The sequence below is a fragment of the Oryctolagus cuniculus genome, chromosome 20 (assembly GCF_051225735.1).
Source record: "Oryctolagus cuniculus isolate XC-2025 breed Fujian yellow rabbit chromosome 20, ASM5122573v1, whole genome shotgun sequence".
In the NCBI taxonomy this organism is placed as follows: domain Eukaryota; kingdom Metazoa; phylum Chordata; class Mammalia; order Lagomorpha; family Leporidae; genus Oryctolagus; species Oryctolagus cuniculus.
The window spans coordinates 47,485,228-47,494,584 of NC_142886.1; the positions used below are offsets into that span (position 1 = coordinate 47,485,228).

Genomic DNA, 9,357 nt, shown 5'->3' on the forward strand with positions numbered 1-9,357 from the left:
GCAGGATAAACAAACAGGCGGAACTAGTTCTGCCTTCTCCTGCAACTGCTCCCAGCCAGACTCAGGGAACCTGTCCTGGGCTCCGGGGCCACCCCCGTTCCCCGCAACCCCAAGAAAGGCCCGTCCGAGGGCAGCCCCCCCATCAGGGGCCTTCTGCGGGGGGACGGGATGTGGAGGAAGGGCCCGTGTTTGGGGTGGAGAGGTGAGTGTCTCGATGGGACAAGCCACCGTGGCTGTGAGTGGTGTCCGTCCGTGAGCCACAGGCGGGCAGGGACCACGTGGTGGGGTGAGGCGTGATGGTGGCGGCTCTGCTTTCTCCCCAGGGCGGGGGTTTCCGCAGGTTTCGTCTTTAATCCACACAAGCAACCCTGCGAGGGCGCCGTCCACACCGCAACGACACAGGTGAGCCAGGGTCACCGTCAGGGAATGGCCAGCCTGTGCCACCTGAGCTTCCCCTCCCCCGCCAGACCCCACGTGGGGCCGTTTGCTGAATGAATGAATGAAGGCACAACTAGCATGAACTTGAGAATTTTAACTTCTTCTTTTTAGCTTCTTCACCAGGGCCCACGGTGAGGCTCTGGGCAAGAAAACAGATGTGACGAAAGAGCTGCCTGGATGGTTGAACGCAACGCGGTCTCTACGTAATGTGACTGCTGACTTCGCTCGACAAAAATGTTTGAATTAAAGTTTACTCCCAAGCCAGCTTTGTCTTTTTCTTTTTCTTTTTTTCCTTTTTTTTTTTTCTGAGGAGCTGCCCTGTGCACACCCACCACTCTGTCCCTCGGCCCTGAACTTGGGAATTGCAACCAATTCCTGCCACCAGATGCAGGCACCCAGGCTCGGAGGTTATGTGACTTCCCTGAAGGCAGCCAGCGTGGCCAGAGACCACACCTGAGCCACCCACACCAGCACCAGATGCCCTTCAGCCCCAACCAAACGCCGTCTCGGCGTGCGCCCCGGCACCAGGACAGAGACACCCAAGATGCGCGCAGAGAAAGAACTCCAGTGCCTGGAAAGAAGCCGAGTTCCGCAGCCGTCACGTCCAGGGTCATTGCCAAAACCTAACACGCGATCGCCTCTGGTTTGCTTAGGTGGCAGGGGCAGGCGCGCCGTGTTCAAGGCCACGGTGCCCAGTTGCACCTTTCTGGACAAGGGGTCTTCACCCAGTACAGGAAGGGACGTCACAGGGACGGCTCTCCTGGGGGCTCCAGCTCACTCTGCCAGGCCTTGGGGTCTGTCTGCCTTGGATCTGTGCACACACGCACTACGGCCCCCAGCGGCCCCAAGCCATCCCCACCCCGTCCCCACACCCACTCCTGTCCCAGGACCTGCAAAGGCAGGCCGAGAGCCTGGACATCCCAGCCCCCGGGGCTGGCCCTGCAGCCCGTCGGGGGAGTCCTTGGCCGGCGGCCATCGCAGCCACCAGGAGAACCTGGCTGCTCCCGCCCATGCAGGCCGTGGCTCCGGAGCTGTGCAGACAATCCCCGTGTGTTTCCCCACCTGCCCACCCCGGCTGCCAGGAGCTGGCCCCGTCTTGGAGATGCTGAATAGGCCATTTGTTGGGAGATCAAAAGGCCACCTGCGGGAAGCGCCCCACCGCCTGGAGCAGGCCCAGGCCGCGTCCTGCCCCACGCCCGCCTCCCTGCCCTCGAGATTCAGGGCTTTTCCAAACAGCCCACCTTGGCGGGGACGTCCCTCCTCCCCCACCTCCTACTCACATTTCCCTAACCCCACCCAGCCACCTCGCTCCAACATCTCCCCACCCTCCAGGCCCCCCATGCCTCCCGGCTGGCTGTTCCCTCGGCTGGGCACACCCTTCCCTGCCCTCCACACCAGGTAAGGCTCAAGCTGCAGGCCAGCCGACACCCTTTCTGCTCAGGCAGGTCAGGGAGCGAGTGTGGTCGTCACCGCTGGCTTGCTTACCTGGTTCTGCTGTGTTACAGGCTCCGGAGGCCGGGGGCTGGCCCCGGGCCTGTGCAGTGCCCCTGAGCCCCAGGCCCCACCCCTGCGTGCGTGGCAGAGAGCACACGGATGTGCACTGCTCAGAAACACGGGTGCCGGGCTGGCGCGGTGGCGCCCTGGGTAAGCCACGGCTGCGTCAGTGCTGGGCCGAGACCTGGCCACTTTGCTTTGGGTCCAGCTCCCTGCTAATGCCCCTGGGAAAACAGCGGAAGATGGTCCAAGTGCTTGGGCTCCTGCACCCACGTGGGAGACCCGGATGGACCTCCTGGCTCCTGGCTTCAGCCTGGCCCAGATACGGCCATTGTAACCATTGGGGAGTGAACCAGTGGATGGAAGATTCATTCTCTCTCTCTCTCTCTCTCCCCCTCTCCCCTCTCCTCCTATCTGTAACTCTGCCTTTCAAATAAATTTAAAAAAAAAATCTTTTGAAAGAAACCCCACACATATGCAAACAAGTGTTGATAGAAGAATCTAAATTGAACGCAGTGGAGCCAAGCTCTGCCCGGGCCTGGCCTGGTCCCAGGCCGCAGCCTCCTCACCCCAGAACCTCCGCCTTCAGCTCTGGATGCCAGCTGCTGCCGCCCGGCCACTCAGGCTGCCCCAGGACCAACCCCACCTTCGCAAACGCAGCTGCTCGTGCCCCCAGCCCGGCCCACCCGAGACAGAGGGCCTGGAGCTGGAGACCCAGCGTCCCACGCATCAGGGCTTTCGGCTCTCCTGCTCCGCGGGTGCTTTCCTTTCTCACGGTGCTGGGCACGCACAGGAGTGTCAATCACGCGTGGACAGGAGTGGCCGCTCCGCATGGCAGGTGGCCGCCATAGGGGCCACCCTTGGAGACTCTGAGGTACTTGATCGTCTCTGGGACCCCTTGGGGACACGGGCTAAGACTCGCTCACTGTCCCCGCCAGCCCACCCCACAGGCAGTGGGGATGCAACTGAAGGCATAGGGGCTGCTGTGCTGGAATAATCCACACACACGCACGTGCACACACACGCACGTACACACACATGCACACATGCACGCACACGCATGCACACGCACGTACGTGCATGCACACCCGCAGGCACACGCACATGCATGTACACATATGTACGTGCACACGTGCACACACACATGCACACACGCACAGATGCACACGCACATGTGCACAAACATGCACACACACGCACACGTACGCATGCACACACACGCACGCACACACACGTATGTGTACACTTATGCGCGTGCACACACGCACACACATGCACACGTACACACGCATGCACACACGTACGTGTACACACATGCATGTGCACACATGCACAAACGTGCACACACATACACATGCCCGCACACGCACGCATGCACACACATGCACAAACACACACACATGCACACACGCACACTTGCACACACATGCACACACAGGGGCACGGACGCTCCTCTGTCCACTGCCGGGCAGCCCCAGCTTGCTGCCCCTCCCCCCTCCAGGGGCTCTGCCCTGGCTCCCCCTGTGCCAAGGTGACTGCAATCAAATGTCCCGCCACGCGACGTGGAGCAGGTCACGTGGGGCCCACGGACCCATGGAGACCTGCTCTCCCTCGTGGCAAGGTGAGCCGCTGGTCTGATGGGGCAGGGGCAGCAGCCGGAGACGGGTCTGCAGACGCCACTCCACAGGACGGAGGAGAATAGACCAACCCTGGCTCAGAGGCCTCGGCCCCGCAAGTGCTCCGGCCCCCGGGCACTCCGCTGCCTGCTTGGGCTCCCCACGGAGCCTCCCTCCGTCCCGCCCTCGCGGCGTTCCACACGGGGCTTGTCCGTGTCCCTTCCCTGCATGGCTGTGTCTGCTCCTTCAGGCAGGGCTGGGATCTCACTCTTTTTTCCATCTATTCCTTTAACAGAGCCACCCTGAATCCCACGCCACATCCTGGGCCGAGCACCAGGGAGGCAGCAGTAGCGGCTCCAAAGACGCCCAGGCCAGAAGGCAGAGAAACCACTGGCGCAGCCTGCGCTGGGACTGCCGCCAGAAATGGCTCTCCAAGGAAGGCACATCTGAGTAGGGCTTTGAAGGGTGTATAGGAGCCCAGGGAGTCTTTGAGGAGAGAAAGCACAGAAACAGTGACCAAACACCTCAGCGGGGCCTGGGCTGCCAGGCACACGAGAGTCGTGGAGAAATTGCTTCTTCCCTTGGACGCTTCCAGACCCCTTCCCCCGCTGGATGAGAAAGCTCCTGCACCGAGTTCCGCACGGGCTGGTGGGCAGCAGCACCCGTGTGCAGCTCTCGCGATGCGCACCAGACACTGGCCGCAGCCGACAGACGCCCAGTGCCCTGGGTTTGGTAAAGTGCTTGTGCTGGTAGCAGCCGCAGCCGGCGGCTTTAACCTGCCCGTGCCCAGGGACCTGTTTCACACAGGAGCCACACGCTTGCTCCCTCCCGTGGATTCCCACCACCGCAGGCGGGCTGGGCGTGGCCAACTCTAAGTCAAAAGTGACAAAATCAGGAGCCAGAGGCCACCTGCCCACAGACGGGGGGGTGGGGGATGGTGTGGGAGAGCAGGCCGGCCTGGCCCCCACTCCACACTCCCACCGCAGTTCCCACCTCGCAGGTCGACAGTCGGAGGCCACGTGACCTGCCCGGCTAGGGCGCAGCTAAGGCAAACAAATCCCCAAGGCAGGAGGGCTTGGCTGGACTCGGCAGAGCTTCCGGCAGAGGGAAGGTACCAGCTCATTCCATCACTGGGATCTTTTCCAAAGGAATCCTCCAGACCCAGTGGCCCATCGGCCCCTCCAGCAGCCCCAGCCCTGCCCCTCGGCGGGACTCTGGCCACCAGGAAGGGCCTGGCACCCGGCGCCCACTCGCTGGGCGGCCCCGCCCCGCCCAGCCCTGCAGGAGACGACCTCCCAACAAGCTGCCTGGAGTCCAAGAAAAGAACAAAGGAGCCACGGCCGCGGCCCTCCCCCTCCCCCTCCCCTCCCCCCGGCCTTTGGGTCTGCACCAGGCCTGGGCTCTGCCAGACCCCGGGGTTGAGGCTCTGCACACACAGGCCTGGGCCCTGGCTGTGTGCACCGCCCTGTGCCTCAGTTTCCACTCCGAGGACAGGGAAAAGCCCTCCAGACATCGCCGGGGTGGGGGGGACAGAGAGAACCAGCCCAGTGCCCCAGACCCTCCTGGGGGCGCCACAAACCTGCAGAGTGCCTGGCCAGTGCCGATTATCTGAGCACCCAGCCCCGGAGGCAGAGGCTCCCGGGACCCTGACGGAGCCTGCCAGGCCTGGCTGAGAAGTCTCAGAGGAGGCCAGCCTGCGGCCACGGTGCCACCATCACCAGGCTCGGGACCACGGCACCGCTGCCTCTTCCCCTCCCCCATAACCAGGCAACCTCGGGCCCTCCCCCTCCACTCCTCTCCCTGCTGGGGTGCGGACCCCACAGTGGGAGGGCCTAGCAGGACGCCACCTGCAGCCCTCCCCACCCAAGCCTCCCCGGTCTGCCCCCACTTCCCCTGCCGAGGGTGCCCACGGCTGTCCCCCCTGGGCTGCCGCTGTCCCGCCCCACCCCAGGCCCCGCTCAGGTGCTGCTCGGCTCTCCTCCCACCCCCACCTCTAACCTGCAGACTCCCCTGTTCGGCCCGCGTATCACCCCCTTCTCCTGGACCTCAGCCAGCTGCCCAGCTCCACCTGCCAAGCCTGACCCACCCACAGGGTCATCTCAAAGGCCACGCCTCCCGTGGAGGAACTGCCCCTGGGCCCCTCCTGGGAGCTCACCAGGGCCAGAGCCCAATCCCTCGGCCCACAGGAGACGCGAGAGCCCCGTTCCTGCTGTCCCTGGGCACGCTGGCCCCTGCACCCTCACCCAGTCTCCCCTCTGGGCCCAGGCGGCTGCTCTATGCAGACTGACAGCTGCCAGGAACCCTCCCCCCACCCAGCTCAGCCAGCAGAGGTGGGAGGGGAGGAGGCTGGGTGGGGAGGTATTTCCTCCCCTCCTCCCGCACCTCCCCCACCCTGTGCTGGCTGCACCTGCTCCTTGCCCAGCTCACTCTGCACCCACCCCCCACTCCAGTCCCAAATCCCACCTCCCCCTCTGCACTTCCGGTCCAGGGCCCGGGGCTCTGCGCCACTGCCGAGGGCTTCCCTGCTCCCCGCTCACCCCTCTGCAGACCACACATCTGCTCCGTTCTCAAATGACCCAGTTTGCCGGTGCCCCGTTTCCTGCCAGGGCCCAGCCAGTGCACATCCTGTATCAAAACCCCAGGACGCAGCCTTATCAATGGGCCCTGGGGCGGGTCTTGCTTCGAGTGCTGGGCCTTAGCTCCGGGGCACCACTCGCGGCCCTGGAGGAACATGTCCCCAGCGTCTGAGGGGGTCCAGCTTCCGGGAGCGGGAAGGGGAGGCTGCCTGGACACTGCTGGGCCCGCCGGAGCCCACGCTCCGGAGAGGATTGGCCAGGCTGCCTGGATGCTCCCAATCCAGGAGACACCACACGGAGCCCAGGAGTGGGAGGTAAGCTGCGGGAGAAAGTCTCCGGGGGCCGGGGGAGAGGAGGACCCCAGAGACCCTGAAGCAGTGGCAACAGACCGCCCGAGGGGCTGGCCGGGCCCCCTCCCCATCCGTGCAGCAGCAGGAAATGCGACGCTCCCAGGGCACCCAGGGGGACCCTGGTGAGCAGCCAGGCCCGGCGAGGGGGTGACGTGAGAGTCCCACCGACACCTGCTTCTGGGATCTGCCGTTTCCCAGGACCCAGGAGGGCTCCAAGTTCCCGTTCTCCCCGTGATCTTCAGGAGAGCCCTGAAGGAGCCCGGCAGGAGGGTGTCGCCACCATCCCAAACCTCCACACTCGCCCCCGGCTTAGGCTTCGTAAGGACCGAGAGATCCTGCCTCGCGCTTTGGTGGAAGCAGACTTGAGGCTGCAACATCCAGCCGTCGTCTGCAGGAATTCCACTCAAGTTCATGATCCAGGAAGCACAGGTTGGGATGAACACCAATATTTATTGGGGTTTAACAAGAATCCACACCGATGGCTATCTCTGGGCTTCATCTACATGTGCCTTATAGAGTTATTAAAACACCAAAATATGATTTTAATAATCAGTGGGATTTTAATTAACACACAATAATGATTCCCATTGAATGGCGCATCTTGGATTCAGAAAGTAATTACTCATCCACGACACTTAATTTGAAGTGTTAGCACAGATTTGTATCTCCTGAAGCCACAAGAAGTTAGATCATAGCGTTTCTTGTTAGAACTTATAGAGCGAGTTCAGTTCAGAGAAGGCACGGAGACCGGGTTCCAGCGGAGGAGGGGAGAGCCAGGAGCCAGCTGGGTGGCCTCCGCAGGAGGAAGAGGAGTGTGGTCTCGGGAGGGAGACGCTGCTCGGCTGTCACTCACAGCGTGGCTCAGCACGCTCCCCGGAGCCTGCCCTGGCTCCCTGTGTTGACCCCTCGAGGGACAGGGAGCTCATTACCACGAAAGAAAGACGCCCGGGGTAACCTTAGAAACCTCGGCTCTCTCATCCACCAAATGGGGGGAGTGGCCTCTTGCCCACCTTGCTGCTGTGGACAGGAGCTGACCACCCTCTCTGTACCCTGCACACGGCCACATTCAGGCACCCGTGAGGCCGGGTTCGGAGGGCAGCTGCCTCCCACCCTCGCTGCCACACCCCACTCTGCAGGTGTCTCTTACAGGCCTTCCCGGTTCCGTCCGCTGGCCGTCAGTCACAGCCAAGCCTGGAGAAGGAGCCTGCAGCTCGGGGCTCTCAGTGGCCCAACCCGGCCTGGCCATCGCTACGGACCTGAGGCTTACACCCAGCCGTCAGGGAGAGCACCTGCCGTCTGTTCTCTCTTCCACCGCAGACCATCAATGTCGCGCCACCAAGTCTTTTCCACCTGTGCTGAAGTCGTCCCCACGCTGACAGCTCAGGGTCAGTCCAGGGGAGGGGCACGCAGAGCGGTGGGTCTCAGCCGTCCAAGAGGAGCTGGCCCCACACTCTTGGACCCCCCAGTCCGCTAAGGTCACCTCTTTCCTGGGTAAAACACCCAGCCTCCATGGTTGTGCCACAGCAAGACATGAATAGAGAAAGCAGCAGAAATGTTAACTAACAGCTCTCATTATTTAAAACTCTTTCAGAGAGAATTGACGGTTTACAGAAAATTAGTAACAAGCTATTCTGGGGTCTTGTATGTAAAGCACAGGACAGGAGAGAAGAAATAGAGCTGCCCTGTTACGAGTTTCCTATTCTGTGTATAAAGGAGATAATCTGAAGTTTGATCGTGACAAATTGACAAATTGAAGAGGCATATTAAAAGCCCTAAAGCAACTACTGAAGCAACAAACAGAAAGTTGTAGTTAATAACCCAACCAAGAAGACAAAATTGAATCATTAAAGAATACTCAACCCAAAGGGAGGCAGAAAAAGAGGGGAAAAGGACAAAGAACTGATCAAATGATAGAAAACTAACAGCAAGACAGAGGTGTAGATCCAGCCACAGCGACAACACCGTGGGAAGTTAGTGGCTACAGAGAGAAGCCAAGACCATCAGACTGCGTCGGAAAGTGAGACCCAGCTCTACGCTGCCTAGAAGAAAATCACTTTAGAAATGAAGACACTGCTAGTTACCAGGAAAAGGATGGAAAAAACATGAGACACTAACACTAAGGAAAAGACAGTAGAAGTGGCTATGTCTATATCAGACATGGGAGATATTGCAGAAGGCCAAGGCCATCTCACCACCTCAAGGACTAACTCGTCACCAGACCATAGTCATCCTAAACGTTTCTGCACCTGTTAATAGAACTTCCAATCACAGGAGCAAAGCTGCCAGACACCGTTTTACGGAGAGGTTTCAGTATTGCCTTTCTGTAATTGGCAGAACAAGTGGACAAGGACTCACTAATTACACACGCACAGTTCTATCCACCAGTCTGGCCTTGGGCCGTGGGTAGAGCAGTCCCCAACAACAGCAGAAGACACATTCCTTTCTTTTCAAATGCACATGGAAAATTGGCCAAAATGGAACATATTCTGGGCCATAAAACAAGTCTCAACAGCTCATGTCACTCAACAAACCATTTTCACTGACCACAATGGAATTCAATTGACATTAACACAAAGATCTCTGAAAAAGTCAACAAGTGTTTGGAAACCAAATAACACACTTGAAATAATCCAAGGAGAAATTAAAAGGAAAATTAAAAAGTTCTTTAACTGAATAAATGTGAAAATACATCAAAATTCATAGCAGCATTTAGGTGGAAAATTATAGTCTTAAATGCATCTAATAGAAAAAGAAGAAAGGTTGCAAATCAATTATTTCAGCTTCCACCATTGAAAAGTAGAAAAAGAAGAACAAATCAGTCAAAATTAAGCTGGGAAAAAAAGGAATGAAGACAACCATAGCAGAAATGAAGACGAGTAAGAC

At 59.6% G+C, this 9,357-nt stretch overlaps 1 long non-coding RNA gene across 1 annotated transcript; it reads left to right on the forward strand.

The window, feature by feature from the left end:
- Window positions 1-321: 321 nt before the first annotated feature.
- On the forward strand, window positions 322-702 carry LOC138847185 (uncharacterized). The gene is made up of 2 exons (XR_011384831.2): window positions 322-402; window positions 550-702. It is a non-coding gene; the product is annotated as an uncharacterized LOC138847185 (long non-coding RNA).
- The last annotated feature ends 8,655 nt before the right edge of the window (window positions 703-9,357 follow it).